The sequence below is a fragment of the Eurosta solidaginis genome, chromosome 2, assembly GCF_040869045.1.
Source record: "Eurosta solidaginis isolate ZX-2024a chromosome 2, ASM4086904v1, whole genome shotgun sequence".
NCBI classification, from domain to species: Eukaryota; Metazoa; Arthropoda; class Insecta; order Diptera; family Tephritidae; genus Eurosta; species Eurosta solidaginis.
Window position 1 is genome coordinate 107,514,756 of NC_090320.1, and position 27,135 is coordinate 107,541,890.

The following is a 27,135-nucleotide window of genomic DNA, read 5'->3' on the forward strand; positions in this document are numbered from 1 at the left end:
GCTTAACCAACGAAACGATATCATTTCGTTACGATAATCAACGTTAATAAACGAAACGAAGTCATTTCGTTTCGTTTATTGACGTTAAGATCGTCAAATTAACGAAATGATTTCGTTTCGTTTTCTGCCATATCAAAACGAAATCAAATCGTTTATGTTGATTATTAATTTCAAACTATGCTGGCAAAGCTGATTGATGGCGGAGTCATTAAAGGTGAAAGCATTATCCAAGCTGATTGCAACTTTTCTCATGAATTTTGACAGTACGAACATTTCTCAGAGTATTTTTGACATTACCACCAACGAATTACACAAACAAATTACATAGAGTTTGTGTGTGTATGTGCGCTCGTTGTTGCCACCTTACGGCTTCACCATGGCTATAGCATTGCCAGCATAATTCAAACATAAAGTATCACGTTTTCGTTAACGTTTTTAACGTTAACGAAAGCTTTTCGTTTCGGTTAACAACGAGATACAATTTATCTTGATAATTTCTTTATCGATAATATTTCGAAGTGTTTCAACGGAAACGGTGGAAATTTTTTGATAAACGATTAGCTTAACGTTAAGGTGCATCCCTGATTTAATTGAAAAAAAAATTTTCAAAAATTAAATTTTTTTTATCAATTTTATTTATATAACAATAAAATGTAAGAAAATAATTTTTAAGTATTCTTTTCTTTATATATTATGGTAATCTACGATGAAAATGACATGTTTACTGTGTCAGTCATTAATCCTGGTTATTTTAATCGTAGATTACCATAATATATAAAGAAAAGAATACTTAAAAATCATTTTCTTACATTTTTTTGTTATATAAATAAAATTGATAAAAAAAAATTTTTATTTTTGAAATTTTTTTTTCAATTAAATAAAAAAAAACTATAAAAAAATCGGCCCGCTCCGGGATAAGTGGGGATGATTGCAGGATTGATTGAAGTTTTTTATGAGAAAAAAAATGGCGAAATTCGAAAAATCTCGAAAAACTGAAAAACTAAAAAAAAAACTTTACAATTTTTTTTGCATTTTTCCCGAAAAGTACATTTAACAAATATTTAAAAAAAAAAAGATCCCAAACGGTCAATTTTTGAAAAAGTTATAGCATTTTGAAAACAAAAACGGTGTTTTTTTTAAAAATTCATAACTTTATTTTGAGTTGGATGAAAAAATTTGAAAAAATTCTGAAAAACGTCTTTCGTAAGCTAGAAAAAGAAGAAAAGCTGTCAGCCAATTATAAAGGGGTCGGGTTCAAAATTGGTCGAAATGGGATGGAATACCCCATATATATAAAAAAAAATCCTCAGTTGGAAAAGTGAAAAAAAAAAGAATTTCAAAGTGCTTGGCTAAAAAGCAAGAAATATATACAAAATATACGCTAATATTTACAAAAAAATCGTTTTTTGGTACACACCCATTTTGAGAGGAAATAATACAAATTCAAAAAATTGCGGAAAAATTTAAATTTAAAAAAAACAAAAGGAAAAGTTTTCAATCATCAAAAATTATCTTTACCCACCCAGCAGCCAAGCAGCAGCAACAACAGCCAGCTAAGCAGAATCAGCAACAAGCAGACCAGAGAACATACATAAATAAGGACCACCAAAATACACGAATCGGTGAGTAGGCAGTTTTTTTATATTTCATAAAAAATAATAAAACTTTCTTCCACAGAAGTAATATTATTTTTGTAAACTGCAAAGCATATATATATATATATCCACATATATATATGAATATTGCGGAAATTTTCTTACCTTTGGTTTCACTGCAACTTTTTTGCAACCAAAAATTGGTAGAAAACATTCCGGTATACCAATAGGCAAATCCGCCAATTATATATATATATATATATATATATATATATATATATATATATATATATATATATATATTAGGCCGGGTCGATTGGTGGGGAGGCAAAAAAAAACCCCCATTGCTCTGCGAAAATCATATTCTAGGGAACAAAATAAGAAACTTTGCCCAAGGAACCATACCTCTAAAACGAATTCTGATGTCCGCCAATTTGGGTCGAACTTTTGGGTAGGGGCAAATTTTGAAAAATCCCACTTTGACCCATTTAGAGTTAGAGTGCTCCAATCGAGTCCAAATGTATGACCGACCCCCACTAACTTTGAAGGCCCGACCCACCGATGCCAGTGGCACACCCCCTGGAACCCCCCTGGGGGTTCACCCTACAAACTTTTCAAAAAATCGCCGGTTTTGCACTTTACATGAAAAAATCAGCGAAATGCCTATGTTTTTTCTTTTTTGAGTTTATTTTTCTCTTTAAAAATTTATTTAGTCAGAACATATGTAAATGAAAAAATGAATTTAACTTAGTAATGGAAAAGAAATTAAAAAAAATTATTAGAAATTAGCGTTTTAACAACCCTTTTAAAACCAAGGCATCACTGTGATGCATTTGCATGTCGTAAACATAGTTGTGTGGGTTTTTTATTCAACCGTTTTAAAAAATGAAGGTATCACTGTGACACAATTGCAGATTGTAAAATTGCTTGTGTTGTTTTTTTAAGCCACCACAAGACACAGCAGGTAGAACTGAATTTACCATTTCATTCTTATTACCTCTTCTCGTAGACCATATATAACGCAACAGTTTTTGTGAATGCATTAAGTCGTTGTGAAGAACTCAAAGAGTGAAGTGCTAATTTCAGATAAAAAAATATTTAAAAAAAAATAATAAGTGAAGTGACCATTCCAAATCAAAAAGCTTACAATGAATCCACCATCCTCTACACCGCAAGATGAAGCAACTACATCAACAACTATCGAAAACCCAATGAGTCATATACCCAAGCATGATGTTACTGTTTTTGGTGTGTTTACTGATTTAACTGATCTTAATTTACCAACCCATCTGGATATCTTGAGGCATTATTTTTACTTAAGCGAACGTGCTAAAACAGAACAAAAAAAGTTTTCCCATAAATCATTCACTATTCAAGTACAAGATAAGTTGATTGGAATTTGGGAAAAACTTGGTATGGAAATAATGCTGAAAAAACGTGTATTTAATAAATTGAATAAATTGCTTGACAAGTATCAAGAGCAAATCAAGAGAAGAAACAACACCCAACAATTTACAGAGTATGTAAAATCTCTGGAAACAATTTTTTACTTTTGAAACTCTTCCGGTAAGTTATTGCTCTCATTCATTTATTATAATTTTCAACCATTTTTAATTATTTTATTATTATATATTTTCAGGTGGTGGACGGCTTCCAGAAAATTGAGTTGGAAAATATGCCCCCTGCTCCAGAAAAAATTGAATTTTCCACCGATTCGAAGTACTTATACGACATGGCCCATGCAATTTCTAGCGGCGTGGTTCCGGTGGATCTGGCTAACATAAAACCAGGGAAAATTGTACATTCTCGGTGGCTCACCAAGACCGCTAGATTATTGCGATTATATGTGACAACGGAAAATCCAGATGCAAATTTAAGAATTCTGGTTGAATTTATAATTAAATGTTATGTGCCAATGTACTTCAATATAAAGTATTACAGCTCTGTCGTGTACGGCAGTGCATTATTTTTCAAGTTCATTGGTTGGTCACGATTTATAGAACCTCGTTTACGCAAAATTGTCAATCAAGTAATTAAAGATAATTCATATTATGCGCATTCCGAAAATATCTTGTTATCAATGTTGTTTGATGATAGCAAAGAAAAGCGTGACTGTGCCATCAAGAAAATTAGACGCTATCGAACCGATGTTGACGAGCCAACGGAACTTAGAATTTATAAAAAACCATATATAAACTTTAATTGCACAAGTTATACGGAAATGATTAATTTGAATGATAAAAATATCGTATTTGAACCACCATTCACGCGAAGCATTCCGTTCGATACATTGAAAGAATATTTAAATCAAGATGATCCACCGTTTAATGATCCAAAAATTCCATCACACATACAAGGAACGGAACGACATGTTCAATTGCTAGCTAGCGTTTCCAAACGGGGTATACCGGAAAATGTAGAGGCTGTTATGGCGACGACATTAGAGAGCCGTGCGAAATTGCCCAGACTTGAAAGTAAAAAAGACTTCAAACAATAATTTTTTTTAGTTTCTTTTCTATAACTCACTTAAATAAATTTTTTCATTTACATATATTCTGACTAAATAAATTTCTTAAGAGAAAAAATAGATATTATTATAAATAAATAATAAATATTATTATAAATAAATAAATAAAAATAAAGAAAAAACATAGCCATTTAGCTGATTTTTTCATGTAAAGTGCAAAACCGGCGATTTTTTGAAATGTTTGTATGGTGAACCCCCAAGGAAGTTCCAGGGGGTGTGCCACTGGCATCGGTGGGTCGGGCCTCCAAAGTTAGTGGGGGTCGGTCATACATTTGGACTCGATTGGAGCACTCTAAATGGGTCAAAGTGGGATTTTTCAAAATTTTCCCCTACCCAAAAGTTCGACCCAAATGCCCCCCATCAGAATTCGTTTTAGAGGCAAAGTTTCTTATTCCTAGTTTATTATCCCTAGAATACGATTTTCACAGAGCAATGAGCGATTTTTAAATCGACCCGCCCTAATTTACATACATAAATACAGTGTCATGTATTGCTAACACGCATGCATGCACACCAGTCAGCTGCAATTATTCATATTTTAAAGTTATTAGTGGACTAGCCAAAAAATGAGTATTAGTGCGTATGCAAACAAAGAATATCAAGCACTTATATCCACTAACACACATTTACATAGTCATGCTTCGTAAAATGAATAACTACTCATAAGCCACGAAGCAGTTCAGTACTCAATTGACTTATTGAGCAAGAAAGTCAACTTTGTTATACGAAAACACTAATTGGAATAAGTAAGGCTACAGTGCAATAAAATGAATAAAGTTATATCAGTCTTCTGACGCTAGAAACGCAACGATGTACACGAAACTAAACTGAATACAGCGCCAAAGTAAAACCGATGATAAACGAAGTATACAGTGTCATAGATGAATGGATTTGCAACTCTTTGTTTCGAGAGAGCGCTGTCAAAATGCACATTTTTTATAACATTTATCAATGATGCCACTGCATACAAAAATGAATAGATCTGAAAATGGGGATTTTTGACATACATTTCGGCGATTATAGTTTCAATCATTTAATAAAATGATAGTCGTAAAATATTTATTTCCTTAAAGTTATTTTACAATAATACGACTAGTTAGAGTTAAATATAAACAAATCTAAGTAAAATTTACATTTCGGTTAAATTAATTAGTCAAATATTGTAACGCATTTAACTCGCAGAGAAAACCATATATTCTTTTGAAATTGCAGTAAATCGGACCTATGATATAATAGTTAACATTATTTAATGGATAGGGCTTATCCTACATGTCTGGCGTTCCAGGTTCTGTGATCAAAATGGACTGGTTGCATCGGAAGTTCATATTTACAAAACCTATTTTTAGTGATAACTTTTGAATGGAAAATAATATTTACCCTCCGCCTTCGAACTAATAATACTTACACTAAAACAAGTATTTTAATCCTTTTTTCCATAATTTTTGAACGCTATTCTACAGTTGTAGGTCAAACTAAAGTTTACCAAAATTTTTGGCACGTTTTTCGTTTTGGTTGGCACATTTTTTGTTCTGGCACCCGCTTCAGCTGGCGCGAGGGATTTATCTGTGATTGTTGCCAGCAACAACTAAAAGATAAATCCCTCGTGAGAGCGAAAATATGAGAGCGTAAGCAAAAGATTCGTATCAATCTAATCTATGTACAGTGTATTACACGAAATCAAAGTGCTACTGAGTTAAAGCGACTATGACATCAGTTTATACTCAACAATGTCATATATGTATGAGACATATGTGTTACGGGGCACTCGTATGTATTTTCTATTTTATGTGGTAATCACTCATAGTATTTGTATGTACTTGACTAAGTAAACATTTAGACAAAATTTTTTGGCTCATGACTAAGTGCAATAATTTTATTAGTACTTAAAGCAGATCTCTGATGCACACTCATATAGTCACTCACACAAATAAGCAACATAACACGGTTGACTGAGTTTTCCATCGGATAACAAATATCCCTTGGAAAACCCCCACCCGATCTCCGGTCCGACACAACGGAGATCCTTTTCTTGTTTGCTGTTCCATTTCAACCACGGATGAAGAAAGTTGCTGCTGCTGTCACGCCACATACCAAAGGTAAAAAAAATATTGTACCAACTTAACAGAAAATAAAACTAATTATTGTCATTCTTATATACATATAACAATTTGCCTTTTATTTCCTTACATATACTCCGTGCTACCACGCACCGTGCGAGAAAATACAATACATGTTACATTTATCTGCTTCGGTTTTATAAGCAGGTAGATTGAAGTTATTTTTGCTTCGAGTATTTACAGAATGCATATCTTTTACATATTTGATGTTACTCTTTAAGTACGCACGCAAATTACCGCCTATTATGTTCTTAATAAATTTCATAGTAAAATAAAAAAAATTGCTGTCTAATGCTTAGCCAATTTAGAGCAGAGAGCATGTCTCTGATAGGTGTGCCATAGCGTTTTTCGAGAATGAATCAATCTCATAGCTCGGTTCTGTGGCTTTTGCAGCTTGTATATTTGACTATCTCACAATATGAAAAATATAGTCGGGCAATAAATAAAATTTGGTTCGATTATTGATCTGTAAACCATTACCTTGTATTTCTTATTTAAATATTTGCAGGTTCTTTGTGTAAAATATATTTTTTTAGCTATTTTTCCTACTGTATAATCAACGTGCTCATTGAAATTGAGCTTATCAACTAATTTTTTCCCCAAATATTTGATGGTGTTGACTTTTTCGATTAGTTCGTGGTTAATATTTTTCTAATTTTGCAGGTCGCTATTATGGAAATTTCGTCTTGAAATGACCATAAATTTGATTTTGTTGACATTCAATTTAAGTCTGTTCACGCATAGCCAATCATAAACACTATTTAGATTTTCTTGCAACTTAATGTATAAATCAGTTATATTGCCTCCAATAAGCATCAGTAGTGTAGCATCCGCGAAGAGTTTAATATCGCAGTACTTTATGAAGTTAGTTATATCATTGATATAAATATTGAACAGTATTGGTCCAGCACCGATCCTTGCGGAAGGCCAACTGGTACCTCTCTTTTCTCCGATAAGGATTTTCCAACTATTGTTCTTTGATTTCCATTAATGAGGAAGTCTTCAAACCATTTTGATTCATTACCAGTGACACCTATGTTGGCTAGCTTTTTCATTAGTAGCTTTTGGTCTATCGTCTCGTTTGGTTGGAGGTAGGTATTGGTTTTGGAGGATGGAGTATGGTCCAACCAAACCTGACCTTACGGACTTACATGACCTGATGACGAATTGACGGACGAGTGACGAGATAGGGAGTGCCACCTAAATAACCCGATCCTAGTGGCACTCATGGTTTCTTTGCGGCTTGCAAGAAAATGGGGTGGGCGGCTCCACCCGACAGGACATGCCTCTCCCGCTATATGTATCCATATTTCTTTTCTTAAATAGGCATGTTTTTTTTTTTGTGTGGTAGGAAACAAGGCGGATCGCCATGACACTGCTGAGTGCCTTTCACAGATTCCACAAATTAGTGGAAAGTGGGATCTCAGTACAGAGCCTTATATGGAAATGCAGCCAAATTGGCTGAACGAAGTCCATCCAGATGAGTTACCATTCGAAGGCATGAGGCATGAGGATTTCAAGGGGTAGGGAACGTCTTTGACAAATGGATGTACGTCCAAATACCTAGTTCAGATAGGGTAGTCTACATCGAAACAATGGGGAATTAGCCGACCTTGACTTAGACGGGGAATCAGTACTCACAATGCTAATCATCTGACCCAACTCCAATACCACACCACCAACTTACACATTTTTCTTTTAATAATATTCGCGTAGAGTGAATATACTGGTAAGCGTTAGTAGTATGTAAAAGCCGGTTCTAACTCAAATGGTGAAAGAAAAAGTATATACACACCGACACACATATATATACAGCAAAAAAATTCCGCTAGGTGGCGTATATGTTTTTCGGTTTGTGTTATGGCTTATCTTCCGGTTTGTGTTCTGGCTGATATTCCGCTAGGTGGCGTGTTCTGGCTGATGTATAAGAAAAAGCTCATAGCTTTTTGCTTTTAGCAGAGCTTTGCCGTTCAGGAGAGGATCGTTAAATGGGGGGCCCCACATTTTTTAAGGGCCGCACATTTTTAAATGTCCCCTCATATTTCTAATGAGTCGCAGACTTCACCCGAGTCGAGCCCGATAGATTTCTAATCGAGCGACTGCTCATCAATCCCCCCACCTCCCCTCTTTTTTCTCGTCTAAAAAAAGTAGCAGTTGGACACCTGTAGTACCGCCCAATCCCCAATACCCAACCCCAACCCCCTTTTTCTCGTCTACAAAAAGGAGTCGATGGGCACTTGTAGTACCGCCCCCCTTTTTTCTCGTCTGCAAAACGGGCCTGTCGGACACCCGATCATGGGCAGATTGTTAACTAAAGGTTATCTTAATATTGAACTCATGATTTTCCATTTGGGCACCCTAACCATGTCTGCATATACATAAATTATAAAATTTTTTAAATATGAATATTGAACATTTGTGTGTACATGCCGTCACATATGTTTATTTGATTGTAAGTTTGTGTGTGTGTACATGCTGGTCCATATATAATATATGCATGTGAGAATTTCATAATTAACTAAACGGCATCTTAATATTGAACTTATGATTTTCCATTATTGAACATTTTGTTTGGCATTTTATAGATTGTAAGTTTGTGTGTACATGCCGTCACATATGTTTATTTGATTGTAAGTTTGTGCGTGTGTACATGCTGATGCTGGTCCATATATATGCATGTGAGTATTTCATAAAACCGCAAATAAATATGAAGACTAAAAATTTTGTTTATCTTCTTATTAGTTTGTAAGTTTGTATGCCTACATTTAGGTGCATACGTTCTAGCTGATCTATAAGAAAAAGCTTCGAATTGTTTGTTTTGTGTTCTGACTGCAAGAAAAAAAAAAGCTTAGAAGTTCATCAGTGCAAGAGAGTATCGAGCTCAGATTTTAAATGGGGGACTCCAAATTTTTAAAGGGTCCATATTTCTAAATTATATAAGTGTGGAGGAATGATAAAAATTCTGTTTATACCCAACTTTGCTTCGCCTGTCTGTGCTTAACGTGTAAAAAGCCTACCATCACAAAGATATTTCTTTATTAATTTTCATAATGTTTGCGACAGTAGATCTTCAAGGCTTTAAAGCATACTATAATAGATTTATTGTAAAGGAAATAGCTGTGGTCCTCAACAATGGAGAATTCCATTGTTACCTATAAAAGCTCCATTTGAATTTTCGGATCTGAGTAAGGATAATCAACGACAAGCTAATTGGTTAATGTTACACCACCATAATTTATTATGGTCCTATGGAAGCGATAGTTTTAAATCTGTAAAAAACTATTTGATGTCAACATTGCAGAACATAAAAGTTTATGTTAAGGGGCAAGAAAAAAGTGTATGGATAGCAGAGTTCCTCCAACAGCCGGTGTTTAACATTGAAGAGGAAAGTACAGGATGTGATGGAATGAGTCTCTCTAGATTATACAGTTTACACCCAGTATCATTTTCATACTGGTTGTAATGTGAAAATCAACCAACGGCAAATTTGTTGTGCTTTAAAATCAGCATATATTTTGTTCAAATACATATAGGCTAGTAATTTAAATTTATAATTGACACTTGGCAATCCTGACTTCACTATTCCCGATTGCAAAAAGAGTGATATTCGGAGATTCCACGAGGCAATGTGAAAATCAGCCAAATCAATTAATAATTAAACCCAATATCTTTTATTAAACTTTTGGACATTCAGTACATACAATTAAACATCTTAATTAGTATAAACCGTGTCTATGTATTCATTTTACATATCTCGGAAGACCCTGTCGTAAGTATCGCCATCCCTTGACAGGTCAGAAGTGAGAAGTGAACAAGAAAGAACGTGCACAGTGAAGAGTTGCCGGTAAAACTTGTGAAAATAATTAATAGTTTAAAAAAACTAAAAAAACACGCTTTTATAGCAAACCGAACTAAAAAATAGAAAATAATTTTCAATTAAAAAGAGTTTATATAACAGTAGTAGAAGGTCAAACAATCGTTTATAGTTAATCACTTCAAAATAAAATTATAATAATATTTAAGTTATTAACAGAATAATTTAATTCAGAGTAAAAAGCGTGGGGTGCATTTGACTACATTTCATATCTTTCCTCTTAGACAGTTGCCAATAGAATTATTGTAACATTCAATATCAAGCACCCCACGTTCTTTAATGTGAATTAAATTATTCTGTTAAGAACCTAAATTTTATTATAATTTTATTTTGAAGTGATTAACTATAAACGATTATTTGACCTTCTACTACTGTTATATAAACTCTTTTTAATTGAAAATTATTTTCTATTTTTTAGTTCGGTTTGCTATAAAAGCGTGTTTTTTTTTAGTTTTTTTAAACTATTATTTATTTTTAATTTTTTAGTTAAGGGCCAAGACGCAGGGAGGCTGGACGCGGTCTTTCGCCGACATTGCCAAGGGTCGGCAGATCATTGGCATTATAGACGAGAGCAGTGAAGATGGCAGGATCCCGAAACAACAGTGGAAGTGGATCGAGGCCGCGCTCGCTACGGTGGCCGTTAAGGTTAAAAAGACAACCGTGATCCACCGCCATCTTACACCGATGCAGGGTGGTTCCAGGGCAATGTCAAGTTAATTGCCTGTGACGACGCCAGGTCGGTCAACCTTTAAAGGGCCGCCGTCACGCTGATAGGGGGGGTATATCAGGGCGCGCGCCTCAAGGTAGTGGAGGCGCGTGATATCTCCTCACGACAAAGGGCTGGAGCCTGGATTCCAGTGACGCCAACGGACCCAGCTGACATCCTGGAGCTACTCCGGGAGTACAACCCGCCACAGGTTTGGAAGTCAACCCGGATAAAACCGAGCTTGTTCTCTTCACGAGGAGGTACAAAGTACCAAATCTTACACCGCCAAGAATTGGGGGTACGTTCTTAGCGTTTAGCGATCAAGTCAAGTATTTGGGAGTCATTCTGGATAGGAAGCTATTATGGAGTGACCATATAGTGGAGCGATCCAAGAAGGCAGCAGCAGAGCTGTTCACCTGCAAGGGGGCAATTGGCACCTCCTGGGGATTCTCCCCTAAGGGACCTACTGTATTTACACAGCCATTGTGCGCCCGATTCTTATTTATGGTGCCTTGGCCTGGTGGCCTGCACTAGCTAAAAGTACCTATCTTAAAATGCTTCAAAAGGTGCAACGGAGTTCGGAGCTCTGCATTACCGGAGCTCTCGGCTCCACTCCAGATTCCGTTACATATATACATAGATACATAGACAGATACAGGCCAAGCTAATAAAAGCGTGTTAAAAAGGGCTCCAGTATGCTCTTTCGTAGATGCGCCACGCATCCACTTCTATCATTAATAAAGGAATGCGCAAGGTGTGCAAGGTTTCAAATCTATGGCCATTTGGGGTGGTCACAAGTTCAATTGACCTTATGTCCATTAACCTTATGTGACTGCATATAATTACATGCAGATCGAACTTCGAAATGCATGACCCACTTCGTGGCATTTGTCATGATTTGAATAATCACTGCAAAAACTTAGAAACATGCGATCCGATTTTCAGAATTAAAAAGTACCTACTTAGTACCTTAAAAATGTAACGTGTAACCCCCTATACCTCTGTGTGTCTTTGCTATTGAATGATTTAATACATAGTATTTCAGTATGGCGGCCACCGTGGTGTGATGGTAGCGTGCTCTGCCTATCACACCGTATGCCCTGGGTTCGCACCCCGGGCAAAGCAACATCAAAATTTTAGAAATAAGGTTTTTCAATTAGAAGAAAATTTTTCTAATCGGGGTCGCCCCTCGGCAGTGTTTGGCAAGCGCTCCGGGTGTATTTCTGCCATGAAAAGCTCTCAGTGAAAACTCATCTGCCTTGCAGATGCCGTTCGGAGTCGGCATAAAACATGTAGGTCCCGTCCGGCCAATTTGTAGGGAAAATCAAGAGGAGCACGACGCAAATTGGAAGAGAAGCTCGGCCTTAGATCTCTTCGGAGGTTATCGCGCCTTACATTTATTTATTTTATTTATTTCAGTATATTTTTGTAATTATTATATATTGAAGTTGCCAAGTCTTTTTGTTTGGTTTTATGCTATTCTATATTTAGTCTGATTAATTGTTAAATTTGTAGACTAATAAATAAATGTCCGGATTATGGATAATGCCCTCCTAAATGGCGACAGCGATGTGCCGCCCAGGCATGATGGCCCGAGTCTGTAATCGATGATGATAGAATTATTGCATTGTCATCGAGCCTTGATACGTGTGCAAAGTTTCAATCAAACTTATGGCCATTTAAAGTGGTAATAAGGCCAATTGACCTGATGGCCGTTGACCTTATGTCATCACACCATCACATTAATGCATTGTCATCGAGCCTTGATACGTGTGCAAAGTTTTAATCAAACTTATGGCCATTCAAAGTGGTAATAAGGCCAATTGACCTTATGGCCGTTGACCTTATGTCCCTACACCATCACATTAATACATTGTCATCGAGCCTTGATATTTATGTAAAGTATCATTCAAACTTATCGCCATTCAAAGTGGGGATAAGGCCAATTGACCTTATGGCCGTTGACCTTATGTCACCACACCATCACATTAATACATTGTCACCGAGCCTTGATATGTGTGCAAAGTTGCAATCAAACTTATCGCCATTCAAAGTGGTGATAAGGCCAATTGACCTTATGGCCGTTGACCTTATGTCAGCCCATCATCACATTATTGCATTTTCATCGAGCCTTGATACGTGTGCAAAGTTTCAATCAAACTTGTGGCCATTCAAAGTGGTAATAACGCCAATTGACCTTATGGCCGTTGACCGTATGTCAGCCCACCATCACATTATTGCATTCTCATCGAGCATTGATACGTGTGCAAAGTTTCAATCAAACTTATGGCCATTCAAAGTGGTAATAAGGCCACTTGACCTTATGGCCGTTGACCTTATGTCACCACACCATCACATTAATGCATTGGCATCGACATTTGATACGTGTGCAAAGTTTCAATCAAACTTATGGCCATTCAAAGTGGTAATAAGGCCAATTGACCTTATGGCCGTTGACCTTATGTCACCACACCATCGTATTAATACATTGTCATCGAGCCTTGATACATATGTGTGCAAAGTTGCAATCAAACTTATCGTCATTCAAAGTGGTGATAAGGCCAATTGACCTTATGGCCGTTGACTTTATGTCACCACACAATCACATTAATGCATTGTCATCGGTCCTTGATACGTATGCAAAGTTTCAAATTAATCAGACTTCTAGAAACCGGTGAAAATTAAGCTCAAAAATTCCGTTACATACAGGCCAAGCTAATAAAAGCGTGCTAAAAACGATATATAACTAAAATACAACGCAATAAATAGTGAAAAGTGCATTTTAGTTCGTCACATATTAAATAAATGTGAAAAAGCAACATACGAATTGTAAAAATCGTTCAATAATTACAAGTGCATAAATTTGAGACTGCTGCATTCGCGAAAATTTGAGACACCTCTGCTATCGTTTGCTGCTAACGACGCGTCGCAGTCAGCACAGAAACTTCGCTCAAGTCGAATCGGTAAATGTATGTATACGCTTTCAAATTGTCGGTTGAAATTTGAAAACATATCGCTTTCGTTAATAAGCTTTCGTGAGTTTTCAATTTGCCAACAGTAGATTTCGCTACATACCGTCAGGTGTCGTATATCTAATTAGATCGAACGAAACAAAGTAGTTTTCGCTCCATATCGTCAGATGCCGCACATCTAATTAGATCAAACGAAACAGAAGAATCAAAACAAAATGTCAGAGCTACAGAAATTGACAGTCGTGGAACTATTAGAAGAAATATTAAAAGTGGAAATATTAGAAGAAAATCTAATAGAAAACCAATTTGAAAGTGCAAGTGATAATAATCATTTACTCGAACGCATATCTGAGTTGGAAAGCACAATTCGAAACTTAGCAATGCAAAATAATAATGCTATAAGTACCCGAAATGATTTTACGCCGTATTGTATTTCGTCGCCTGTAACAACAAGAACAACGCATTCGTACTTTCCGATAATGTGTACAACAAATAACTATATTCCACCAGTGCAAACACAAACAGTGCAAGCATGGTCGAATACGCGTCCAGCTAATGTGGACAATGTAATCGGTGATGTGCACAATCCGCGGAATCCGAGAATTCCAAACTCGAATGTTAATTATTATAATGTGCCATTCGCGCACTTACAACCGTCGCAGCAAATAATTTCGCCTATGAACAATTACCATCCGGTATATAAAATACGTGACATTATAGATATGTTACCCTCGTTTAATCCGATATCCGAATCATCGCTTAACGCAACGCAATTTGTGAAAATAGTCGAAATGCTCAAAAGCGCTACCATTGGGAAGAAAGTATGCTATTGTGCGCGGTACAGCAGAAAATGCAAGGACCACAAAGTTATGGGTTGATCCCCTTCCGGAAATTTTCGTGTCGTGGTCGCATTTCGTTTCGCGTTTCAGAAAAGATTTTCTGCATTCTAAAAATACCGCTGAAGTGCATATTAAGCTATATCGACTAAAACGTTTGCAAAATGAAACTCCGGAGGAGTATTGCTACAAAATATATTCGCTTGTTATGAAAGGTGGGCTGACTGAAGATGCTATCGCCTTACATATCATAAACGGTATTAACGATATTGACTTACGCAGAAGAATTTCTAATAGTTATGTGCGCTGTACCGACTTATTACGCGACATTTCCAACTATAGTGTGTTTAATGAAATAAAACCGGTTACTCAGTATAAACCAAAAATTTATCCGCAAAGCAATACGAGTGAAACCTAAACTGAAAACCGTGAAACGAAAACGCTAGAAAATGTAAAGTACTTTAATTGCTTAAAATTCGGTCACTACTCAATATAGTGTCCCGAACCTCAGAAGAAGAAACGATGTGAAAATTGTTCGCGTAAAAATCACAAAACCGAAAACTGTCCGAATAAAACCAAACAAGATATACGTGCGATCGATAAAAATCTCGAAAACGAATCTGTCTACGCAAAAGGTATAACAAAACGAATTAAAGTGAATGGAATTGGTACAAATGCTTTTGTCGGCCCTGGTAGTACCAGCACACTCGCGCGGGAGTCTTTTTGCAAATCGCTTGGTGAAATCTCCATGCCATGTTAAGCTAAACGGCTTTGGTGGCGGCGAAGTGTTATTTAGTGGAAAAGTGAACGTATCGCTCGAAATCGATAACGAAATATACAAATCTGTCATGCTAATTGTAAGCGATCATTTAATTAGTGAGAATGTATTACTCGGTACAGATACTTTGTGCCGCGACGGATCACGTCTTATTATCGAAAGTGGTAAATGCAAATTTGAAAAAGTACTTAAAATAACTAATGTTGAAAACATTAAACAAAATGAAAACGAAAAGCTATCGAACATGTTGAATACGTATCGCGACGTGTTTGCCGAAAAGCTTACCGAACTTGGCTGTTGTACCGTAGCTACGTTTAAAATCAAACTTAATAAAGATACTCCGGTGGGTATTAAACCATACAGCGTCCCGTTCGCGAAGCGTCCGATTATATTCGGTATTATAAACGAATTGCTCGAAAATAATATTATACGCCCGTCCGAATCGCCTTATGCTTCTACAGCCCTGCTCGTTGAGAAAAGCAACGGAGAAAATCGTATCTGCGTTGATTACCGCTGCTTGAACAAAATCACAGTCAAACAATCGTACCCGATGCCGATAATGGAGGAACACTATGCTCAGTTGGCAGGTACCCTACAAGACGGTGGTAACTAGTTCACACACACATTCAAAGCTTTTTTCGCTCTCCACTAACACATCGACGTTTCTTGTTGTCATCGAAATGACAGCGTCATCTTAGTACGACAAATTATTAATTATTCCGGGAAACATTTTAAAACGATGAAAAACTATAATTGTGGTAATTAAACTAAAAAAGTGCTTGTGCTACGGGCTTTTAGGTGTGACGTGTGTTAGCTGTTTAGGCACTTCTAAATTAACCTGGCGCATTAACTAGAGGCAGCCAAGTCCTCTTGCCACCAATTGGAATTGGAAGATTCGATTTCCAAAACTAAAAAAGGTAACGTTTTCAAGACAGTGCACAACCTAAACAAAGGTGGTATCAAAAGACGCGTGTCGAGATCCGTTTTTAGAATCTGAAAGTTGTATAGAATCGACGGGATGGCCTAGAAGGTTTCAGGTGGTGATACTAAATCGCTCCCGGGCAGTGTCCTTATCGCTACAACCAAAGCAACATTATTTACTCTCTGCTTTTCATTCATACGTATGTGTATTTTTAAATAATAAAAAATGTTATAAAAAAATAAAAAAATAAAAAAAAAATGTTATATTATTCTAATATATATCATCTCTGCCGAGGGGCGATTCAGCTCAGGATATTCCAAAACAACAAGAAACCTACAATTAAATGCAGATTCACGTGTCATTTGCCAAGGATTTACCGGTAAACAAGGTACTTTCCACAACCAACATGCTTTGGAATACGGTACAAAATTGGTTGGATGTATTTTCTCAAAAAAGGGTGGAACTACGTATCTTGGTTTGCCAGTATTTGCTTCGATATTTTATATTGATTTGTATAGATTAAAAATTGCAATAGTAGATAATGTAATGTGAATTAAAATTGAATAGGTAGCCGAAGCAAAAAATGCAACTGATCCACATGCAACTGTTGTTTATGTGCCGCCACCGGGAGCTGCTGCTGCTATCATAGCAGTATTACAAGCACATTTCTTTCATTGGTTGCATAATCGAAATTGTGCTCTAACATGATATGGTTCGCGCTAAGCACGCTATGTTAAAGCAAAATAAATCTCGTCTAGTCAGGCCCGATTGTCCAGGATCATCGCACCATATTAAATATATAAACAACATGTATGAATTTGTTAGTGATAATTTGTCATGCTTTTGTTGATAATCAACTGAAGAAGGCAAATACCAAAGAGTTCGAAGTTCATGTAAATACCAAATGATTTCTTTAAATAGCGTTTGGAGAACAAAACCCATATGTATGTATGCATACAACTGCATAGAAAGGGAGGGATTAATAAATTATGACCAGTAGATTTATAGGATTTTTATTATTTTCCCTGCGTCGCCGTTGCCATTACATTGCGTTAAGAGAGGACATCAACACCTTACCCACAACCAGTTAAAATTTTAGTAAATTTTGCTCTTTTCATTACTGATTCAAAACGTGGGAAGTTATATATGTAGCATTCCATGGAGAATGGTAAATTTTAGCAGACTTTCGCATTGCGGTCATAATTAATATTCAATCCCTAGAAGGTTCAATGTAGTCATATCAATAGGTCCGGAGATGGTCGGGTTAGTACCTCAATGGTGCTTGTTACCGGAACGTAGAAAGATAATTTATTGAGGATTGCACAGTGACTTGCACATCTCCTTCACAGCACCTCATCGTAGCCGACTTCTTTGATGAATCCTAGCAGAGTTCTTGGCTTGAGGGATTAAATGTGGGAATGCACTGGCCATGGTGAGCCCATAAACTTAGCCCTACGTTTTGAGATTGCTTCGTATTCTTGGAGGATATGGTCCGCCGTCTGCTGATCGATCACAAAATCGGCATGTGTTATTCGATAGTATGCCCACTTTCTGCATACGGCTGCTCAGTCTATAATGCCCTGTAAGAAAGCTCTTGGGATTCTTCGGTTTTTCGATAGGTCTATTATTGCCCTGTAGCGACTTGTGCTATAACTTCCTAACAGTAACTTAGATTGTCTCAAACCTGGCGTATTGCTCCAGTGTTCTTCTCTGCCCCCCCCCCCCCCCCCTTCTCCTAATAAATGCCCCTGTGAGCCAACTGACAGGAACGACTCGGGATCGATGGGTCATGCAGTTCCTGCCTCTCTTTCCGGGTTGTCCTCCTGCTCTTGTTGTAGCAGTGCTTCGCCTCATCCAATAGGTGCGACAGATCACAAATTGTCATCAATGTCCTCTAACGGGAGTCCAAGGAAACAGAAAGTTTCAACAGGGGTGGACCATAATGAGAGAAGTGTTAGAGGCGTTGATTCCACAATACAGCTAAAGAGATGGTTGGTGTCATGTGGGGACACATTATAAGCAGGACATATGTTTTGTATGTCCGGGTTGATTCTGGATAGGTAAGAGTTTAACCTGTTACAGTATCCAGATCGAAGTTGGGCTAGAGTGACTCCCGTTTCCTTAGGGAGAGTGCGTTCCTACTCTGATAGTTTTTTTCTTTGAGTACAGGATGCACCAGGCAATTCCTGGCATAGAGGTCCGACGCCTGTTTGTGGAGTTCACTCAGGACCTGCTTGTGTTTTTCAGCTTCATACGGCTGTGTTCTTAGGTGCCGTATTTTCTCATAATGTAATGAGGGCGTGAACAACAAGAAACCACAAAAGATTTGTAAAAGTTACGAGGACGTCGGGTTTTGGGATCAAGCCCAGATCAACCTGTCCGATGCAACCATCCCTTGCACGTGACACACTGACAAGAGTATGACCGTCCTAAAAAGATTCTTTTCCGGCAAACGCAGCAAAACCATTTCTCATGACCGGGGTCAGGAGAAGGACACGGATTGGGTTCGATACCTTCCCGGAGGAGGAGAGTATGGCGCAGACCAGCTGCATGGATCTGCTGGGAGGATGATAATTTGTGGGAGGGACGCAACAAACTAAACACTAGAGTCCGCCTGTTCATTACCCTGTACTCCCCTGTGGCCTGGGACTCAGCGCAACAGTACTACGTTGTGCACCCAAGGACCAGTGCTGACTTTATTTCGAACGCCACAATTGCCTTTAGTGGGGCCTGACTCTCTGACTGAGTATGGCAGTTGTTTCATTGGAGTATCAGCGCTGAAGGTTCAGCTTAGCGCACCAACATATGTTGAATACTTCCGCTTGAAAGCTGCTCGTATGTGCTTTTAGAGGTACTGATATTTTGGCTCTGGGTCCGGAGACTCTGGCTTCAATCCCCTCTAGCGTCTTCGAACCAGGGCAGTAGAGAGAAAATCCGGGCCCGGGACTAAACAAATTTACGGGCTCCCTATAAAAAATCCACTAATACATTTGATTAACGTGAATTAATGGCGTTTCATTCATAAATCATTATTGGTCGATTACATCAAAAACAAATTTTGCCACATCAACTAAATGATTTTTGGCTAAGAGCTGACAATAAAATTAACACAGAATATTTACTATTTGTTTTATTTCATTGTAACGTCGAAATAAAATTCTCTTTTAACAGTCACATATTATTTCAAATAATCTTTTCTAGTTATTTGGTAACATTTTCATACATTTCTGATAAATTTAATGATGATTATAAATTTTAATTATTCAATAATATAAGAATGTTCGGATATCAAAGAGTGCCTTTACCTGTTTTTTTCGCTGCAAAATTTTTTATAATAATATCAAAATTTAACTGTCAAAACGGATGCAACACAAAGCGTGGCAAGTCCTAAAACTCGCTCTTTAGATGAACACGATCTATGAAAGTCTTTCATTCTTGAAAGGACGCTGAAGGAACGTTCTGCACTAGATACAGTGACAGGTAAAGTGCAAAAGGTATGTAAACCAATACAAAAGTTGGGGGAAAATTGTATACATATTTTGAAAATAGACGGCATTTAGCAATTCCAATGGTGACAGACCTTTATCAAAATTTGCTTCGTAAATGTGTTTCAAGTGAACTATTTCACATTCTAAGCTTTGGGAAATATCCGACTTGTATTTTTCGACAAATATTGCTGCGCTCGCTCGAACCGTAGTTTCATCCATGTCTTAAATTGCCACAAAAACTTTTCGTTCAAATTTCTCATAGCTGCAAATCGTTCAGTAATGCCAGTGATTACCGAATCAACGATCACCAAGAATGTATTGTTTTTGAAATCAGACTCTGAATCATCCGTAATCATCTCATTTAAATTATCTTCAGAACGCCTTTTGGGTTTTCTCTTTCGAATGTCCGGAAACTTTGGCGAGATGTTGAATTGAATAGCAACTGTTTTGCATTCGTTTAAAATTGTTTTCCATTGGTTCCTGATCAACTTCAAATCAGCTAATAATGCATCTAGATGTCGGACCTCAACATCTGTGGTGGCGTCTCTCGCTTGGAGGACCACGCTTCTTTCATTAATGGTAGGGTTTTGAACCAAATTGAGGACAGCAAGATACATTCGAACTTGTTGATGTACTTGAGAATGCCGGTAACATCGCCGTATGCTTGCGCAGTCAAATTTGGCTGTTAGCTGAAAGACTATGAAGAGAGCTAGGTACATTTTTTTTGAGGATGTCACATCGTTGTGGAGTGCTGCCGAAGAAAAAAATTGCAGCCGTACAACATTCTGCAGCATCAACACCACATAAATTGATAGCGTTTTCTTTTCTGAAATAAATTGTTGCCTAAGTAAATGGTAATACTCTACCCCATCGGGTTAGGGGGTCAGAATATACCCGCGGTAGGTATGCCTGTCGTATGCGTAAGAGGGGACTAAAATATCAGATTCCAGGGGCTGTGTAGCGCAACCCTGCAGGTTGCCAGCGCAGTATATAGCTTCCCCAAACCTAATTGTCAACCTCACCTATCCGCGGCGAATCCCGTTTCACTAACAGACGAGGATCTGGCGACCCCAAGCTCCTCATGGAACTTGGGATGGGGAGGGAGGGGATGGCCTGAAGGTTTAATGTGGTCACATAAATCGTTCCCGAGATGGTTCTGTTTTTTAGAATAGAACAACAACGCTTGCGTAACACTTCATCCAGAAAAGAAAACGCTATCATAGCTGCGGGTTGCACAAGGCGAGTAATCAGCATTCGAGTTTTTGTCGAGAATGTGACGTAGTGCTTCCTTGTAAGCTCCTTTCATATTGGCGCCGTTATCGTACCCTTGTGCACGGCAATCTTCAATCATGTATGGCAAATTAGATCAGCGATTTTCTGAGCAGTTTTTTGGTTACAATTCACGAAAGCCAAAATCTGTTCTGGAATTGTAAATTTGTTGCTTTCGAATTGAAATGGAGTGAGCGCAAAATTAACGTAGTCAACGTGACTAGCATCAAGCATAGCATCAACGATAATAGCAAAATACTTAGCTTAAATAGTTTCCCTCACATGCTTTGCACAAATTTCTATAAACTCGTTCTGAATGTCTGGGGAAAGTTAGTGAACTTGTAAACGTTTGTGCTGCTATTGTGAAATCCTAACTTTCTCCAAATGATCTCTAAGTATCGGATCATAATGGCTTATGAGATCTTAGATGCCCAAAAAATGTCCATCCTTTCGCTTTTTGAAAAAAATAGTGTCCAAAATTCTATATAAAATTTCTTTCCACTTTTGAGTTTCAGTGATTAGCTGTTCATTGATAAGTGTATCAATTGTAGCCTTTCGAATTAGGTTTTGTAAAGATCGCCATTGAATATAACATTTAATGTGATCTTCAGTATTTTCGTGTGATGGCAGTTTAGCGTATAGTTTCTTCCATACCTGGAATTTCGAATATTCGCCAGGACAACAAATTTTAGGTCGATTTAAAGTATTGGTGCTTAACAGACGACATGGTAGGCAATAAAAAGCATTGCTACTGGCACTCCACACCAACCAGTGACGCTCCACTTTCTCTCCATTTGGCAAGATTCTGTTTAACAACGAGGTAGGAAATGCCTCGTCATGACAATCACGTGGAAAAATAACAGGGCACTTTTGATGACCTCGACGAATTATTTCGTTGACTTCTTCAGATCGCAAAAACTCATTATTCACGGTACCAATATCGAAGTCGTTTAAATAATCTAGACTTTGATACAGAGATGGTGGTATTGTTGGAAGGCTTTTTGAAGATGAACCTTCATCAGTGTTACCACGAAAACTTTACGATTTCGGATTCATGTAAACATATATTTTTGTTTGATGTTTTTATTGTCTCCTCACTGTTCGAGGGACCAGGTAAAAAATCATTATCAATATTCGTTGCTTTTGAAATTCGGCTTAAAATTTCCACATGGAACAACTAAAGACTCTCCTGAATTAAAAAAAATGTCTTAGTACCTCTAAATCGCCCCCCCCCCCCGAGAAATACCGGGCCCCCTGAGAAATATCGTGCGCTGCGCTTGCCAGGCTAAGGCTCCAGCTATTAGGAGTGATAAAGCTGTCAGATCTAGAAGCAGCAAGTGGCTTAATTCCTAGGAAGCTTCTAGTATTTGTCAGGAGGACGGAGTTTTTTTTATAACATAGGTCCTGGTTCTTGATAGGGTTTTCAGCTTGGTCGTTAAAACAAACTTCTGGTAACACTACGGACTCATTCAGTCTATGTGAGATCCTCATGAACCGGCCACTTCAACCTAACCTATATTTTGTGTTTTGGTTTTTACTTTAGAATCTACCGGTTAAGTAAGCGATGTCAGCTAACTAAGCGCCTTCAAATGTAGATCCATAAGGAACATGAGGTCGCCAGAGCCTCGGCTGTTAAAGAAACAGGATTCGCCACGGGTAGGTGACGTTGACAATTGGGTTGGAGAGGCTATATATTGCGCTGGCAACCCATTGAAAGGATTGCGCTACAAAACCCCTTGAATCAATTTGGTATTTTAGTCGCCTCTTACGACAGGCATAGCTACCACGGGTATACTCTAAGCCCACTAACCCGCTGGAGCCATGAGAAGCGTGAGTGCACTTTGGGTGTCGCAAGGCAAGTTCCGTCGTGCCTGGTGTTGTTGGGTGAGCGGCCAGGCAAGGCAGCAGGATACACATGCACCATTCAGGAGGATACCCTCGCTGAGCCCAGAAAATCTGGGAAAATTAGATGTACTGCTCAGATCCAGCAAACGAGTATGTTCTGTACTGGCATATGATAAACTTGCAGACAACCAAACGTTTACTTTCCTGTCCAAAAGGGAATTGGTGTTCGGCACTGCTGCTAAAGAAGAATAGACGTAGTCATATCAATTCGTTCCCGGGTTACTCGGGGAAAGCAGTTTTAGCAGTACTTTGCCCCGTTTCAATTTGCACATCCATTCAAAGAACTTCGCATAATGGATTAAACAGTCATCTGCATTTATTCGTTTTTGTTTTTGTAGCACGCCTAATTTACTATCTATTACCCCAACATCTATCAATTATCCCTTGTTATAATCTTCGGGTACCCCCGCTACCGGAAGATGCCTTGGCATGGTGGAGGTTCACTTGAATTTACTTTACAGGTCCTGACTCTGGTTATCTGAAATCCTCTTGGGTATCTTGTATTTATTAAGCACTTCCGGTTATATTAAACACTTATTATCTATCCTTACTGATATTCGTTTCTTTTTCATTCTAGGTAATTCGATTTGACGATGTGGGCATAGCCATATTCCAGCTGTGGCTGTAAGAAGAACGTACATTTGCTCAAACTACAAGAAAACTGCGACAACTGTCCCTCGGCCTTTTTAGTATCACATATAAGGCCCTACCACGCATATTATGGGAAAGGGTCAAGTTCAAAGGCTCAACATCACCTGCAAATCGACTTTGATAGCACGAAATGGGGCTGCATATATTCCGGTATTATATCTACAACACTCATATCTATACAAACTGATACTAACAACACCACCCGCGCAGGAAAAATTGAGCACCATCAGTGTGAGCTTCGAAACTCAAAATGGTTTCAGAAAGGGCACGACTACGAATGAGTTTATGTCTTTACATATGTAATTTGTACATATAAATATGCACATATGTAAGGTTTACTAGAAAATTAAGGAAATTATTTGTAAAAACCATTGTATAATAATTTATTCATAATTAAATATTATTTAAACAAAAGGGACGCGTTTCATTCATATAAAAAGCGAATTGACAGAAGGTAACCGATACGGGTAACCGATAGGCCAGTTACCCGTGTTGTTGTTGCATATGTTTTGGTTAGCGATAACGAAAACATACCTAATGAAGTAACTTAAAAATGTAAATAACATCGAGCGAGAAGGAATGTCGAAAACACAATAGGTAAGAGCGAGAAAGCGAGTCACACGTACACTATTTTAAGAGAGCGCATGCGCTACCTTTTTCACGACAGCAATGTAAAAGTCATTACGACGATAATTGGTGACCAAGTTATTGGTAACGATTAAGTAATCGATTAGGTAACGGGTACCTGCCTTGTAGGGTAATAAATATTTTACGTCACTAGATTTAAGAATGAGGTACCATCAAATAGCAATTGATGGGGACTGTAAGAAATTCACTGCTTTCGTAACAACCGATGGCCATTACGAATACAACCGTATGCCATTTGGTTTGGTCAACGCTCCGGCCGTATTTCAAGCTGTGATGAACAAAATTATTTCGAAAATGAACCCAGGTGAAGTACTCGCCTACCTGGATGACGTTATTATTCCCAGTCGTACAATAGAAGAGGGTTTGCAACGTATCAGTAAATTCTTAGCTATACTTCGTGAATCAGCATTAACACTGCGCTTAGGGAAATGTAAGTTCTTGCAGGCTGAGATCGAATATCTTGGTCATATAATCAACGAAAATGGAATAACGCCAGGTACTCGTAAAATATCCGCCATACGAAATTTCGCACAACCTAAAAATATCGCCGATTTAAGAAGATTTTTGGGGCTTACTGGTTTTTTCAGAAAGTTCGTACCCAACTGTTCTTTGATAACGAGCCCGCTCACACGATTATTGCACAAAGTCAACGAAAACAAATTAGTTTGGGAGAAAAAACAGCAAGATGCATTTATTAATATTATCGAGATACTTACAAACGAACCCGTGTTGGCCATATACGATTCAAAAGCGCAGAATGAGGTACACACTGACGCAAGTAGCATTGGTCTTGCAGGTGTACTGCTACAGTCAGTGGACGGTACGAATTGGAAACCGGTCATTTATTATAGTAGACATTGCACAGATGTTGAGAGTCGGTATCACTCCTACGAATTAGAATCGCTCGCCGTGGTCGAGGTTCTTGCACGTTTCCGCTTATATCTATTAGGCCGAAGATTCCGTTTGGTTACTGATTGCTCAGCAATAGTAAGGGTTCGCGAAAACAAAGAGTTAAAACCAAAAATTTCCCGATGGTGGTTGAAACTCTTAGAATTCGATTTTGAGAGCGTACATCGGTCTGGAAGCTCATTAGCTCACGTTGATGCTTTGAGTCGCTCACCAGATGAACCCGCTAATGACGTTGAACCTGCAGGTTTCATATAACAAGTAGATTCGAACTTCGACGATTGGTTATACACAATGCAAGTACAGGATCCCGATTTAACTGAAATCATCGCTATATTGACTGGTAAAGTTAATTCACCGCGTGCAACAGAACTACGTAAAGGTTTTAAAATTCATAATCATTGACTATACCATAAAGAAGACGACGGCATGAAGTTTGTCGTACCAAAGGCAGTAAGGTGGCGAGTTGTGGAACTCTCTGCCACGATCAAATGGGTTATTTCGCCATCAACAAAACAATTGAACGTATTCGGCAAACGTTTTGGTTTTCGCAGATGAAGAAATACGTCAAAAACTATATAACCGCTTGTATCAAATGCTGCTACAGGAAAACGCGTCCCGGTAAAGTCGAAGGAAGTCTCCACTATGGTAGTGTAGACCAGATTCCTTTTCGAACACTCCACATCGAGCATTTAGGTCCCTTCGTACGCAGCAAAAAGGGCAATAGCTACATACTTGCTATATCTGATGCATTTACTAAATATTTAATTGTCAAACCCGTGCGCGACACAAAAACATCACACGTTATAAACTGTCTCAATGAAATTACAACATATTTCGGTTTACCGTCACAAATAACCACCGACAGAGGTACCGCATTTACCTCAAAGAATTTCGAAATGTATTTCGAACAAAATAATATCAAACACGTTAAAATCGCAGTAAGAACACCGCGTTCAAACGGTCAAGTCGAGCGCGCTAACCAAACGATATCGAACTATCTACGTACTACAACTGAAAATGCAAAGGATTGGGACTTAATACTACGCAACCTGCAATGGACTGTAAATTCGCAGAAGAACAGTACTTCTGGGTTTACCCCTAACGAACTTATATTTGACTTTAATCTCCGCGATATCGCGCATAACCGATTACTAGCAGCCATACACAACGATACTTTCGATCACGAGGATCCGGTTAATATCATCAACGAAAGAAATAACGCGAAAGATAACATTGAACGCGAAAGGTCGAAATGGAAGAAACGTTTCGACGCTAAGCATCTAACCCCGCGCAAATTTAAAGAAAATGATTTAATACTTATCGAAACCGAACCGCCTGCAACCGGTGAATTGCGCAAACTAATACCGAAATATCGTGGCCCGTGCCAGATCGCAAAACCCTTAAATAATGATCGGTATTTAATTGAAGATATACCGGGCATGCAAATTAAAACGCGAAAATTCAGCTCAGTATATGAATCCAGCAAAACAAAACCTTGGCGCAAGAACAGTCCAGAGCTAGACATCGAAGACATCATCTCCGAAGAAATGAAGGACGATTTCACGTCAGGATAGGCCGAGCTGTCACTTGGCAACCCTAAAGTACAATTGACACTTGGCAATCCTGACTCTTCATCTATTCCCGATTGCAAAAAGAGTGATATTCGGAGATTCAACGAGGCAACGAGAAAATCAGCTATATCAATTAATAATTAAACCTAATATCTTTTATTAAACTTTTGGACATTCAATACATATAATTAAACATCTTAATTAGTATAAACCGTGTCTATGTATTAATTTTACATATCTCGGAAGATCCTGTCGTAAGTAATGGCGATACTTGACATAATGAAATAAAATAGCATTAGAAATCTTAACTTTAGTGTTTTTTTATTTTAAAAGGGTGAGAATAAGGAAAAGAAGAAGAAAAGTAAGT

General features: G+C 37.8%; 1 long non-coding RNA gene across 2 annotated transcripts; it reads left to right on the forward strand.

Moving 5' to 3' along the window:
- Nucleotides 1-1,305: 1,305 nt before the first annotated feature.
- On the forward strand, nt 1,306-24,054 carry LOC137240137 (uncharacterized). 2 transcript variants are annotated; one of them, XR_010949610.1, is made up of 2 exons: nt 1,306-1,622; nt 23,567-24,054. It is a non-coding gene; the product is annotated as an uncharacterized lncRNA (long non-coding RNA). The 2 variants fall into 2 exon arrangements; XR_010949609.1 differs by lacking the exon at nt 1,306-1,622 and adding an exon at nt 19,686-19,821.
- Nucleotides 24,055-27,135: the final 3,081 nt, after the last annotated feature.